The sequence below is a fragment of the Neofelis nebulosa genome, chromosome 3 (genome assembly GCF_028018385.1).
Source record: "Neofelis nebulosa isolate mNeoNeb1 chromosome 3, mNeoNeb1.pri, whole genome shotgun sequence".
Taxonomy (NCBI): domain Eukaryota; kingdom Metazoa; phylum Chordata; class Mammalia; order Carnivora; family Felidae; genus Neofelis; species Neofelis nebulosa.
Window position 1 is genome coordinate 101,309,563 of NC_080784.1, and position 15,858 is coordinate 101,325,420.

The 15,858-nt window shown below is 35.2% G+C and overlaps 1 protein-coding gene across 3 annotated transcripts in view; it reads left to right on the plus strand.

Moving 5' to 3' along the window:
- ANKRD50 (ankyrin repeat domain containing 50) overlaps window positions 1-15,858 on the plus strand; it is a 33,085-nt gene that overhangs the window by 2,868 nt on the left and 14,359 nt on the right. The window lies entirely within an intron of this gene.

A 15,858-nucleotide genomic window follows, 5' to 3' on the forward strand; every position in this document is an offset into this window, starting at 1 on the left:
AAATTTAAGCTTTGAATGTTGCATAGGATATGAATTAAAAGTATGTCTTTTCTTTTACTTCTTCAATAACAATATGAAACAGAAACTTAATTTTTATTTCAAACTTAGGACAATTGCTTATTTACTTATTTATTTTTCTAGTATTATCTATAATTGGTAAGGGATATTTCTTATGGTAGAAAAAACCATTTAGCTGCTTGGAAAATAGGCTGCATTTTCAGGGAAGGCATATTATAAATGGTGCTGAATTTAAAGGAACTCTCAGTGTAGAATCTAATCTTTTTTGCTTATAGTAGTCTTTCTTCAAGTTATTTTTGAAAGAGATCATTGGCCATTGAGAATCTGAAGAAAATCTATGTTTGGGATTTATTCCCCTATCGAGTAAACAAAAAGTTAAGTAGTACTTTTAAGTATGTGATATTTATAAAATAATGAAAATCTGGCATAATTTTACTACTTTTAGTGAGTGATATGAAAAACAACTTTTTTTCTAACCTCAATTAAGCATTTTTCCTTTGGTAAATGGAGTGGTCTAGGAGGGGAGTAAGTTGCTTTTCAGAGTTGTTGCAGATTCGAAGTGTATTCAAGAAGACATGATGCCTTGAAAATAATTTTTTGCCTATCAACCCTCTGCTTGTTAAAAGAAGCAGGCAGATTGTTATTTTTGTGCTTGCTATTGACTCACTGCTGCTTGAATTACTCATTTTGTGTATACTTTTATTTCTACACAGTAAGTAGCTCTTAGCAGGTGGAAGTTTGTTCCCCAAAGATGTAGGTATACTGTGCGATGGAAGTTAGCATACGTGTGTGTATATGTGGCTGTATGTGTCTGTCTCTCTGTGTGTCTCTAGGAGTCTTTTGAGTAGGATTTGAATTGCTGTGAAATGAGTGATATTTATTTTTATGATGTCCTCAGATTTAATGGTATGAAAAACGTAAGTTTTAAGTGGTGTTGAAAATATTAACAATAATAGCAAACGCTATGTGTCAGTGTTCTAAAAGATTTACGAATATTAACTTACTTCATTTTCATCGCAATCCTATGAGGTAGGTACTGTTATTATTCCCATTTCATGGATGAGGAAACTGAGACACAGAAAGCTTTGTAACTTGTCGAAGGTTACAGTCTTGTATGTGGCAGGCAGAGCTGGGATTTGAAGAATGTGTGCATGTATACAGGTTTGTAATCGTAGAAATTCTTTGAAGGACTAGAGGGGGAGAGTAGATTAGAATTTGTGGAGGACAGGGGGGTGTGTCACAGTTGTGATTTGAGTGGAGTTTTCAGATTGCCCATGTAAGTGACAGAGTAGTAGTCTGGAATGATCTTTATGGATAGTGGTATGGAATTCAAACGTGGGAGGGGTATATTAAAGTCAGCCAAAGAGATGTGTCTTTGAGAGGTATGCTATTCTTGCAGATTTTTTAATGTTTAAGTGCAGTCCAGTAAAATTCAGGGCCAATCTCTTATCTTTTGCTCTTAGCCACCAACATCAGGGTTAAAACTATTCAATCATTTTTAAATAAGAAGGAAATCCGTTAGGTGATAACCGGTGCACAAATAGGAGATACTGGCTTCAGTGGACAGTTTTAAATATGGACTGTGTTTATTCAATAACGTAGTCTTCAATATGTAAAACTTTACCTTTTAAGAGACTTAAAAGTCTCTGGGCATAAGCGGCTCTTTTCCTATTGACTTCCTACTTTTTCTGAAGATGCTGTCACTAGTTGAAGAGCTGAATTTTCATTTCTTATAATTTCATTTCTTAGAAGTTACTTGGATTTAACACCTTAGAAAATCAGTTTCAAAGAGCTTAGCTAACTACGTTAAACTTAGTCCGACTAAATTCAGTAATTATACATTTTATTTTATTGAAATTTACATGTAAATTTCTAATGCCTTTAAATATTTAAAATCATGTCTAATTGTACATTTTTGCTATATTCTGATCTTGAGCAGACCTTTCTGTATGGTATCATAGGTTTTCCTGAAAAAGGTCCGTCTACTGAGATGGTCCTGTTTTTGTTGTTTTTTTTTTTTTCCTGTGTAAATTTTAGTTATCAAATAATTGAAGAGAAATGAGAAGCAATTAGAGCTATATGTGAAAACCACACCGGTGCTGATTTTTTGATTGACAGAAGGAGCTAACCACTTTGTATTCCCAGGCTGTACTTTGGTAGAGGAAGCACAGCCTTTCTTTTTGGACCATTTTGGTGATCTTAATCTCCTTCTGGATCTTTCAAAAGCCTGGGTTACTTTCTTTCTTCATCATTAAAGTAGTTAATCATTAAATAAATTAGGTAACTCTGATACTGTAACAACTGTTTCTGATAATTCATAGAGTACATTTCCTCTAAGACTCTGAAGCTTTCATATAACCATAGTCAAATGCAAGTATGAGAATACAAATCACAGTTAAAGAGAAATATTTTTGCATCATCTATGGCATTAGATAATCTAAGCCTTTACTTTTGGATAGCCAAGATTTTATTGTAGGTTCTATTACAGTAGGTTCTATTTGTGATTGATTTTGTTAAATAAGGCCTTAGAGATTTTTAATAGGAATCTATTTTGTGTAGGCAGGGAGAAATGTAATTCAACAGGTAGATAATCACTGCTTTCAAGAAGTTATAATATTTTGAGAGAGACAGAGATCAAAGTGATATGATGGGAGATGAAATATAAACAAAGAGAAGTAAAATCTTTTTTTGCTTTTGAAAAAAAATTCAAAACCCACTTTATTCCTTTTTTAACATCTATCTAACACTTGATAATATTAATGGTTTCATATATTCATTTGTAAAACAATTTAATAGTAATAGAAAATTGATAAAGAGAAATCTTAGTTCTTGACAGATGAACAAAGTTGGGGAAATTGCAGAGAAGTGATTCCGTAATGAATGCATTTTATAAACTTTTCTTCAGTTTTACTTCCTAATTATTTACGTAGTTTTTATGTTTAATGATACTAGATAGAATATGTAGTGCCACAAAAAAACTTCTTACATGAAATCATATACCTACGTGGTAACTTGTTAATTGCTGGTGTATTGAAATCACTTTTTCTCTATGATAAGAAAAATGAGAGGAATGTCATTTTAATCTAGTTAAATGCTGCTACTTTCTTTCCCCTCTGACATGATATCACAATTCTTAGACATAGTAGTCACAAAATTTATTCTGACTTTCATTAATTCTTACAGCAAATATTTGAGAGCCTTTGGTGTTTTAAACACAGTTGAGCTGGAAATATTTATTGAGAACCTTCTGTGTGTTCAGTTCAGTTGTAGATAAATCAGTGAGTTGAACAGACAAAATACCCTGCCTTCACGGAGCTTAAATTCTTATTATAATATTTATCTTATTTCTATAAAGAGAAATTTTTTTTTTTTTAATTTTTTTCAACGTTTTTTTATTTATTTTTGGGACAGAGAGAGACAGAGCATGAACGGGGGAGGGGCAGAGAGAGAGGGAGACACAGAATCAGAAACAGGCTCCAGGCTCCGAGCCATCAGCCCAGAGCCTGACGCGGGGCTCGAACTCACGGACCGCGAGATCGTGACCTGGTTGAAGTCGGACGCTTAACCGACTGCGCCACCCAGGCGCCCCAAAAGAGAAATAATATTTGGGATAAATGCCTGTTACAGTGTTCATGCAACACATAAATGTTTTAAGACTAGTGTAAGGAATTATATGATCTGCTAAAGGGAATGATGAATGAAGACCTATTAATTTCTTTTTTTCCCTTTTCCATTTTTCTATCTTGATTAGTTAAGGTGCGAAGCTATTGTTACTGTGTTTAGATTTTTTTTTTTTTTCTCATTTCTGTTGGTGGAACTAAGATGGTCTAATTGATGACAATTAACATTTTTACCTGAAAACCAAAGGCTGATTTCTTTCCTTCTGCCTTTCCCTTCACACTCTTATTGCAAAACTTTGTATATTTTGTGTATTTTCTAGAGTTTGTGTTAGAGTTTCCTGGTAGTCATATAACTGTAAGCCAAATCCCAGTTATTTTTGACAGAAGTATGAAGGCATCTAAGTTTAGGGAAAGTGAGAAGGAGTGGAGTAGTTTCAGATCTTGTGACTGGTTTAGAAGCACAACTGAACATGATTATTTCATTCAACTAGAAACTCCTTTCTGAATCTTACTATCATAGTTATTACACCCATGGATCTTCTTGGAGATTTAAATGGATGTGGAACTGGGAAATACAAATTTTTGCTTCTGGTAGACACTATTCTCTAATTTTTATTTCTAGTTAAAATCTGCCAGACCAGGTTATTAGTTTTCAATGTGTGATGTCAATTTTCCAGATTTGAGTAAAAAGATTTTGTTCTGTGTAATGTGTAAGTGGAATAAAATTGTGATGAAGAATTAGGTAACTGACTCTAAACTTTGAGAGTTTAGCCAAAAAAAAGTTGTGTTGGTAGTGAAAGGCTTGTTAAGTGAAAGTAACTTGTTAAGAAAAGAGTTGGAAACTGGAAGACCAAACTGATAATTTGTGTTTTTTGTCAAATAGGAACCCTCAAGTGGTTGAATCTTCTTTCTGATTTTTTTATTTCCTTCTCCTTGAACATTTATAGTTTTTCACTTGTATCTCTTTAGATTTTTAGCTTCTTTAGTTAATTATGCATATATCTTCTGTTATCTCTTCTATTAGGCATATGCTTCTTCATGACGTTATTCATGACTGATTAATTTTTTATACTTGTGCTTTGAACAGCACTTTGCATGTAGTAAGTGCTAAATGATTATCATTTGAATGAGGGAATAAAGCTACTTACCTATCTAGAATATGTTTGAACCTAACTGAAGGATAGCTGAAGCTCTTGCATAAGGAAGGGAATTGAAATGTTATATTGTTTAGGTCAGTTTTCAGTGTAGACCAGACTGGTATAGTGATTATTAATTTATTAACCTGCCGTTGTGTACTCTTTAGCATGTATGAATATGGCATTGGTCCAGATAGTTTTAAGTGGCCAGATGTCTATCTTCTGTCTCAACTGGCTGCAAGTATTTTTGGCTTACTCAACAAAGGGACTAAGAACAAAATGAGATTGGAACGTGTGCTTCCTTTTTACCCTCCTTTGTGGGGTATTTTCAAGGCAAAATATTCCCTTTCCATTGTCTGTCTGGTATAACTAGTACTATTCAACGTTTTTTTTTTTTTTATTTTTTTTTATTTTTTTATTTTTTATTTATTTTTGGGACAGAGAGAGACAGAGCATGAACGGGGGAGGGGCAGAGAGAGAGGGAGACACAGAATCGGAAACAGGCTCCAGGCTCCGAGCCATCGGCCCAGAGCCCGACGCGGGGCTCGAACTCACGGACCGCGAGATCGTGACCTGGCTGAAGTCGGACGCTTAACCGACTGCGCCACCCAGGCGCCCCTATAACTAGTACTATTTAAGCTAGCCATCATTATCCATTCTTCAATATTACCAGATTAAAAGATCTCGTAAAGTTTCTTTGCAGTTCACATTTTATTTTTTTTTTAATTTTTTTTTTCAACGTTTTTAATTTATTTTTGGGACAGAGAGAGACAGAGCATGAACGGGGGAGGGGCAGAGAGAGAGGGAGACACAGAATCGGAAACAGGCTCCAGGCTCCGAGCCATCAGCCCAGAGCCTGACGCGGGGCTCGAACTCACGGACCGCGAGATCGTGACCTGGCTGAAGTCTGACGCTTAACCGACTGCGCCACCCAGGCGCCCCGCAGTTCACATTTTAAATGAAATAAATGAATTAATATAATTTTCAAAATCAAAATTCTACATTTCTTTTAGTCTAACATAGTCATTTTTCACCAAATTGTCGTTTCCAGCTTTTGACCATGTTATTTTTACTTTAAGATGGACTTCCATTCATTCAGAACCTCCCACTTTCCCTTCCTAAAACCTTTTGTTTCTACCCTTGATGGGTTCTTTTTTATGCTTCATATCTAAGTGCTGCTTCCTTTGGTTCCTGTTGCTCGTACTCCATAAAATTTGCTGAACCGTTCCTCAACCTTTAATCACTTATTCTATAATGGCATAACGTATTCCTCCATATTTATGTTATTTAGTATCAGTCACATTTTTAGTTCTGCTTGGCCATTCTTCCATTTACTTCTTAGTAACTCTGTTTGTGTTTTGTTTTGTTTTATTTTGTTTTGTTTTGTTTTGTTTTAGACCAGAGAGAGTAAAGTTATTCCCTACAGGTTGAATATTTTTACCCAATTCAGGAAATTTCATACACACATCCAGATTTCTAGTTTTTCTCGGAAAAAAGTGGAAATTTTGACAAAATTAGGTTCTCATTCTTTTGAATCAGTAATCTAGTGGAGCCATGTTAGCTGCTGTCTTCAGCTGGGGCCTACTTGCCCTAATTTGATTCATCCCCCCAACTCTGTTATTCTATTCCACGACCACTTCACCTGTTCATATGTGCCAGCCTGGCTGCTACTGGCATTTTCAAACACAAACATGTTTCCTAGTACTCTGACAAAAAGTGTATTTTTTTTTATTTCCTACCAAATCTTCGTATTATCTCTAATTTGTGTACGCAAGTCCTACTACTTATGTGTCACCTCATTTCTTAACTTACTGAAGTCTGACTTCTATATGTATATATTCACAGAAAGATGTTTGTGCAGAGTAGCTTCTGAACTCATTGCTCACTCTATCTTAGCCTTAGATGATACATTCTAGAACTTTTTTCATTATCTGTAATTTCTTCCTTTCAAAATCCTCTATGTTCTTTGGTCTCTCTCCCTCTAGGTACTCTCTCGGTGTTTGTCCATCGAAGCTTACTTAGATCTTCTCTCTTTATACATATTCCTTCAATAATTTTATTTATTTACATGGCTACCAGCGTTCATATCTAGTATGATAGCAATCAAATCTGCGTCAACAGCTTTTATCCTCGCCCTGATCAACATGTATCTTTTCACTGGAGTGTTCTTCACTAACCTTGCTGTGTTTTTCAAATCAGCATCTCTTTCAGCATTTCTATTCATTGGCTCACTCATTTATTTCTGAAACATATTCTGCACCTGCTCTGTGCCAGATAAGTGGTCAGTGTCAGGGCTAAAGTTGTAAGCCAAACAGTTAAGTGGTAGGGGCAAGAGGGAAGTACATTGAACAAATAATCACAAAAATAAATGTAGAAATGCAGGCTTAACAAGTGCCAAGATGGAAGGATACAGGATAAAAGCATATAATCTGAAGCCTGATCATTATTTGGAAATCTGGGAAAAGTGACTCTTTAAGTTATTTCTTAATTCTTATTTCCTAGACTCTGCTTAAAAGTGTGATCTTAAGATCAACATTATCAACATTACTTTTGGAGGTTATTAGAAATGCAGAATCTGAGGTCTGTTGAATCTCAGTCTGCCTTTTAACCCATTTCCTAAGTGAGTGAATCCTGTGCACATTGAAGTTTAAGAAGCACTGCCCTAGGCTTGTTTCTAGAGTTTGCTTTGATTATTTTCTCTTATATTAGTTTATTCTAAAGCATTTAATCCTTTTCTTGTAATCTTTTACCCTAATCTAGAATATTATTTATCTACTCCTAGAAGTAATTTTAGCCTCTCTATCTTCTAATTCCTTTTGTTCATAGTTGGCCAGTTTTACCATAGTAAAACAGTGGTTTCTTTAGGTCCCTCTTCTGAGGACTGTGATAACTTATACAACAAATTCAGGTTTCTCTGCCTACCTCTATTGAAAGGTCTGGATAATTTCATTTTGTTCTTTTAAAGTATGTTTCGTGTTTCCAAAACTTGATTAGAACACATAAGTTCATTTATTGTTTCAAGAAACATTTTAAGCATATGAGGGAATGTTAAAGTCTTTAGGAGATATGAGAAGTAAGAATATTCTTATTTTTCTTAGGGTTTAGTAAGAACTTCATATATATAATAAGGATATAGATTTTTTTTGTTATGTATGTTACAGGTTTTTTTTTCAGGTTTTTTTTAGCATTTTTGCTGTTTTTTTTTTAAAAAAATATGAAATAAGATGGTTTCTATATGGTAAAGTGGTTTGATTTTATGAAGTAAAATAAGTAAATACTTTTCTGCCATTAAAAATATCTTAAAGGGTGCCTGGTTGGCTTAGTTGGTAGAGCATGCAACTCTTGATCTCGAGGTTGTGAGTTCGAGCCCCACGTTGGGCATAGAGCTTACATTAAAAAAATAAAAATATCTTTGGGTGCCTGGGTGGCTCAGTCTGTTAAGCTTCTGACTTCAGCTCAGGTCATGATCTCACGGTCCATGAGTTCGAGCCTCGCATTGGGCTCTGTGCTGACAGTGCAGAGCCTGGAACCTGGAGCCTGCTTTGGATTCTCTGTCTCCCTTTCTCTCTCTCCACTGCTTCCCTACTTGCACTCTGTCTACCTGTCTCCTCTCAAAAATAAATAAACATTAAAAAAATTTAAAAAATATATCTTTGAAATATATTCTGATTGGTTGCCTGTTTACCCTACAGTTGTTCTAGTTATCTTTGACCATACTATATATAATTGTCTTAAATTTTAAATCAATTTGTCTTTCATGTTATTCTAATCTCAGAAATATTCTAATGTTATTTTTTTCTACTGTATATGTGTATAGTTAACTATAATCATTGGTAAAAAGGATTTTAAATGCTCATGTAATTGCTTAATAAAAATAAGTATTAATTAAGAGAACTAATTATACGTTACTTGTGGCTATCTAGAAGAATGATTTGGAGCTTTCCAGAAACTACTGACCTTTTACAGTTATGACTCATGATTTGAATACATGGAAACTGTGGTAGATTGAATTATTTGTTTTTGTTCTTCATCTCTCCGTGTATTCTTGGTCTTTGCCATATGATATTGGAAGTCCTTCTTCTACTAGAGGAGAAGTATACTTCTCTGCCTTTTTCTGTTTGGGTCAACCATGTCATTTGATTTGGCCGGTGGGATGTCAGTAGACAGGATCCCAACAGAGGCTTAAAATGTGCACGAGTAGTTGGGCTTATCCTCTTTGCTTCTAGTATCACCATGAGAATGACATGCCTTGGTTAGCTTCTTGGATCAAGAAGGTGAGAGAGATGTGGAACCAATGATATGCCACTGTTGTAAAAATTGCTAACAATAAAAAAACTAAGGAAATAATATTTCATATCAAAACCCGTAATTTTCTTCAAAAATTTAGGAATCATCATTGATTCCTCAGTTTCACTCATTCACTACACTCAATCCATTAGCTACTTTGTTTTATTTCAATGATAAAAGTACCTTCACTTCTCTGCATCCCCATTGCTGCTACTCCTATTCTTTCTTGCGTAGCTTGCTGCAGTAGCCTCCCAAAATGGTCTTCCTGTTGCTATTATTGTCCCTCTTATCTTTACAAAGTGTTAAAGTATCAGGTCATATTAGTTACCTGCTTAAAACCTGCCAATGGCTTCTGACTACCTTAAGAATAAAATCTAAGCTTTACATGGTCCAGTCTTTGCCTACCCTTTGACCTCAGCTTGTATCACTGTCATCCTTGCTCATTGTTCTGCATCCACATCATTACCCTTATCATGTTTTGAAATAGGTGACATTCCAGCCAGCAGATTTTTATATGGCTACTTGTCTGGTATCACTTAGGTGCCAGCCTTAATATTACCTCCTCAGAGAGCCTTTCCTTTCCATCAAGTCTTTGAGACATCTCCCCACCCAGTCAGTTTCTTAAATCAGATCCTCCCACTTTGTTTTCTTTATTTCTTAATTTTCAGTGTCTAGCATGATCTGAAGTTATTTTGCTTCATGTGTTTACTTTGACTTTCTGCCTACCTACTGGAATGAGCAGACTACCTACCTGACTTGTTCACTTTATATCTCCAGAACATAGACTATAGAAGACAGTAACTACTTCTTGAATTGAGGGAATTACTATGTTTTAATTAAAAAACATCATAAATTTGGTCACATTTATAATTTGTGTTGCTCTAACCACATTCCGTTTGAAATAGTACATGTTTTTCTGCAGAGTGATTTATACATATAGATCATATAGTTATTAATGACAGAGATCCATTTGAACCAGTATTTTTTTTATTTTGTTTGTTGTTTCTTACAATGCATGCTAAAATTAATTTTTATAAAATGGAAAACTTTTTAGCGGCATCTGATTTATATTCTATGATGTGAATCATGAGGTCACGTTTTGCCTATCTTCTATAAATCCCTAGTTTCTTCTGTGTTTCATAGTTTCATTCCTATAAATCTTTCTGAGATTATCATTTAAAATTTATATTCATTAGAAAAGAAAAAATGTTTGTAGCTTAAATCTCAGTTATGATGTTTATTAATTGCTACTTTAGCGAGAGAAACAACTCGCACACCATAGACTTCACAGGAATTGAAACAAAAATTAATGACACCAAGTACAAGAAATGGTTGCAGAAAAAGAATTTGTGGAGAAAATGATTGTTCCTATCCCTGAAGTTTATCATTTATACAGGAAAATAAATAAAATAAGAAAACAAATATGCATCTACCTACCTATTTTGCTATATTTACTTTAAATCTAGATTTACTGTTTTAAAGAAAAAATAGGGGTGTCTGGGTGGCTCAGTTGAGCCTGCCACTCTTGATCTCAGGGTTGTAGGTTCAATTTCTACGTTGGGTGTAGCGATTACTTAAAAATAAAATCTTAGGGGACATTGGGTGGTTCAGTTAATCATACAAGTCTTGATATCGGCTCAGGTAATGATCTCACAATTTGTGAGATCGAGCCCCGTGTTGGGCTCAGCGCTGACAGAACTGGATCCTGCTTGAGATTCTCTCTCCCTATCTGCCCCTCCCCCTGCACAGACTCCCTCTCTGTCTCAAAATAAATAATTAAACATTAAAAAAAAAAATCTACATTTGAATCTTCCCTGGTATCCCTTGCTAATTTTGACCTACTCACACCCATAAGATGACCCCTCTTATGGAGGCTGAGTGGCTCATTCGGTTAAACGTCTACTTCGGCTCAGGTCATGATCTCACAACTCTTGAGTTCAACCCCCATTTTGGGGCTCTGTGCTGACAGCTCAGCCTGGAGCCTACTTCAGATTTTGTCTCTGGCTCTCTCTCTCCCTCCTCTGCTCAGGCACTGTCTTTCTCTCCCTCTCTCTCTCTCTCTCAAATATAAACATTTAAAAAAATTGAAATTTGAACTAATAAAATTTTAAAATAATGTATTAATAAATATTTAATAATAAATTCATTACATATGAACATAAGTAACATTTTAATGACAGAATTAATATTGTCAAAAAAAATACACAAATTTAAAAGAAGAACATTGTTTTACCTTTTTTTCAAATCTTTTTAATATTAGGCTTAATATATTGGATTATCATCTCTGCTTTTGAATGCAGCCTCTGGAAAACTCCACCCTGTCCTTGAGAGAGAACTACAGTGAAAAAGCAAATCACATCTTAGTTTTATTCTGACTCTGAAATGCTCTAGGGTATAGGGTACCCTTAGGGACCCTCACACCACACTTTGAAAACCACTGTTCTATATAAATGGTGTTGTGTTGCTAGCAGTATTCTGTAATGTTTTCTGTGTAACATTTTTTTTTTTACATTGTTCATGTTGTTACATGTTCTATATGATTCATCTTCACTACTATATAATATATAATTCCAGTCTGTATAATTCACTTGTTGTTGTCATGTTGATACTCATTTAAGATGTATTTAGCATTTTAACTTTTATGAAACAGTACTGCTGGGCTCCTGGGTAGCTCAGTCAGTTGAGCGTCTGACTCTTGATTTCCCCTCAGATCACGATCCCAGAGTCATGGGGTTGAGTTCCAAGATAGTCTCTGTGCTGAGCTCGAAGCTTGCTTAAGATTCTCTCTTTTTCCCCTGTGCCCCTCCCCTCCCCCCCCCCCCCAAAACAAGCAAACAAACAAAAAACCACAGTGCTGCTAAGAACATTCTTGGATACTCTCTTGGACATATACTAGGAGGAAAGTAGCAAAGGGTAACTCCAAATTGCATAGTTAGAAGTGAAATTTGGAATCATAGGGTATGTATATTCATCTTCAGCTCTGTGAGATAGCACTAAAGCTTTGACATTGTATCAGTTTGTCCTCATAGATGTGTGTAGATCACCAACAGGTGCTGTATTGTCATTGTTCTTTGTGTTTTAGAAAGCGAATGTGAAATGATATCTTACTATTTTAAACATCTTTGATCCTTTGGCACTTGTCATTTTGTCTGTGAAAATTTTGTTTTGAAATGTAAAGAGTGAGTATTTTTTAGTTATTTCCTTTATGTTTTATCTTTTTTGGGTCTTAATATTTAAAAACGCGTTCTCTACTTGGTTGTTCTACTGGCATTTGTTGAGTGGCATGTGTTTCACTATTAATCTATAATACCACTGTGAGATACACATACATACATATGTATTTCTGAGTTCTTCTACATTGGTCTATTCATTCATTCATTCATTCATTTATCAGTTATATATTGATGCTAGGAATGTACCAGATGCCATACTGGTATATGTTAGTAAGTAAAAATGGAAATGTCAAACGTGTTTATTGAGCTTACATTTTGAGGGTTGGAGTACGTGGCTGGTAGAAAATAAAATGTTAACAATATATAGCATATCTATTGGCAATAAATACTGTATGGAAGATCAAGCTAGAGTAAGGAGGAGAGTAGTGATGTACTGGGTAGGTTGTGGGAGAATTATTATTTTATATAGGGGAGATTAAGATATTGTGAAGGAAGTTTCTGACAAGAATTTCCAGACTGAGGAAGTACTAAGTGAAAATTCCTGAGGTGGGAGTTGGCTTAATATAATCCAAGAAAAAAACAGGATTTTTTTTGGAGAGCCTGTGTGGCTAGAACAGAGTGAACAAAGGAGTATGTGTAGGAGACAGGTAGAGAAATAGGATTCATACAACGTATGCACTTCGAGGCTATTATAAGCACATTTATTTTTACTTTCAGTAGATTGGAAGACATCAGGTCTTTCAAACAGAGTAGTAACATCATCTGGTTTAACATTTTAAAGGATCACACTGTTTACTTTTTGAGAATGGGTTGAAGGTGGAAACAAGGGAATCAGTACCTGGCCAGTGCAGTAGTGGAGGTAAGAGGCAATGGTGCTTGGATTTGGGTAAAGTGGTTGATTATTTTTAAGATTTATCTGGTAGCACATTGGATGTGAAGTATGAAAAGGAAAAAAGGATTAAAGGATGATTCTAAAATTTTTGGCCTGAGAAACTGAAAGGATAGGATTGCTCTTTACTGGAAAGAAGAAGACTAAGGTAGGAGCAAGATGAGGATTAGAGGTCTGAAGTTTAGGTTTTAATATGTTCAAGATTAGACAACTAAGCAGAGAAGTGGAGTAAGAAGTTAGACTCACAAGTCTGGATGAAGAAAAGAGGTGCTGACTGTGTATATAAATTTGGTTTCAGGGCATTAATAAACTTACGTAAAAAGTGAATGGAAGAAGATCCAAGATACAAATATTGACATATATTTCAAAATTGAAAGGTTGGGAAGCTGTGAAGAAGAGTAGCTAGTGTGGCAGGAGGAGAGAGCCACGTGCTAGGGGAGGAGGTATGGAGTTGGAAGAGCTTCACTTTAGCCTTACAACATCACACAAATAATACAATAAGTTAATTTGAGAATGGGAATGACGCCACAAAGAAAACAGTCAGATGGAGTCTTTAGAGTAACAGCAGTAAGTGATGATAAAGGCTTCTTAAGACATGGTGATTCGGAAGGTGCCTTTCAGGATTAAACTTTGTGTTGAAACATAAAGGATAAGAAATTTTGCCTGGGGGAATTCTAGTAGGAGGGAGTACCAAATACATCGGCTTCAAAACAAAACAAAACAAAACAAAACTGAAAGGAGAGTCACGTGGCTGGAACAAATGGAAGGATTCAGGAATGGATCCTAAGATTTTGGCCTAAGAAACTAGGGGATGATGAGATACATTAAATGACATGGGGAAGTCAGGTGGGGAAGAACTTATTTTGGGGGTAAATTGAAAGAGGATACGTCTTTAAACATACTAAATTTGAGACGCCTATGGGGCATACACAGAGATAGATAGCAGAGAGTTTGGGAGATTTTTACTTTTGAGTTTAGGGTGAGGTCAGGGCTAGAAAAAATATCTCAACATTTTTAAAGCCATAGATTGGCTTCTGACTTATAGTATGACTGAGTAAGGCATGGAAAATAGCACAAAAACAAGAAAGTAAAACAATGAGAGAACTATAAACCAAACCTCAATAAAATGTGGAAGTTAATATCAAATTGAGATGCAGACAAAACTGGCAGAACATTTATGCTTTAAAATAAGTGTGCACTCTGAATATCATCAAGAGTATAAAGGCTCTTTTTTTGAACCATGGAGACAGGTTACAGACTTATGCCGGAAGTTCCCCTGGACCCAATTAGGCAGAAAGAAAGAACAAAGAAGGCAGGGAAGAAGGAGTCAAACATTTGGGGGGTAGTCCGGGAGGGGTTTGTGGTGAGAAATCCTGCCTTATATATATCCCCACAGCTTCTGATCTTAATTGGCTGGGGAGAAGTAGAAGCTCAAAGAAATTTTTCATGCTTATAGCTCTGAGTCATAAGGAGAATTCTTACAAGCCTGGACCTTGGATACACTAACCTGCAATTGCTGATCCAGAGGGAACTTAATCTTATTGAAGAGCTGTCGTAGATATATAAAAATGTATCTCAAGAACAAAAGGAGGAAGGAACACAGGAAACACTCACCAGAAAAATGTTGCCCTGGAACAAAAAGAAATCTGTGGCCAAATATATTGCCTTAAATGAAAATGTAATTAATAAGCAGTTGCCTGAGTTAAACAATTGCATGAAGCAGAAATAAAAGTGCTTGGAGAAGAGATGGTGAGACAACAGGAGGAGATGAAACATACCCAAAATATATATGAAAGCTTACTCTGTGAAAAGAGATATTTCCAATCACCAGGAGAAAGATAATTTCATAAATAGTTTTGGGATAACTGTGGAGCCATGTGGGGAAAAAAAAATGTTTAGGAACCATAGTTCACATCTTTATGCCAAAATTAATTTGATTTAAAAAATAAAATTAGGGGCACCTGGGAGGCTCAGTTGGTTGAGCGACCAACTTCGGCTCAGGTCATGATCTCGTGGTTTGCAGATTCGAGCCCCACGTCGGGCTCTGTGCTGGCAGCTGGAGCCTGAAACCTGCTTCTGATTCTGTGTCTCCCTCTGTCTCTGCCCCTCCCCTGCGCATGCTGTGTCTCTCTCTGTCTCAGAAATAAATAAACATTAAAGTAAATAAATAAGTAAATAAATAATAAAATTAAACGTTCAAAGCTTTTGAAGAAAACATGAGGAAATGTTTTTTAAGCTGAGAGTTGGGAAGGCCCCTCAAAAATGTGACATAAAACTCAAAAGACATAAGAGAAAAAAAATTAATTTTGATGTACATAAAAATTAAAAAAAAGAAACTGCATGCCAAAAAAACCTTAAAAACTCAAAAATAAAAATAACAAATGGTGGAAAAATTAACAACAATGTATTTTCTCTATACTAAAGAGTACCAAGAAGAGAAAAATTGATAATCTTTTGTAAAATGGGTAAAAGGATATAAAGACACATTTTAAAGAAAAAAAGAAATATGACTCCTAGGCATATGTAAATGTGATTGGCTCATGAGAAACAAATGTAAATTAAAACTATAATGGTGCCATTTTTATGTATCTGTGGAAGAAGTAAATAGGAATTCTTACACAGCTGTTGGGAATGTATATTTATATAATTTTTAAGGAGAGTATTTTGTCAGTTACTACCAAAGTATACACAGATATGCCCTTAACCTAGCAACTGTAATCCTAGTAATATATCTT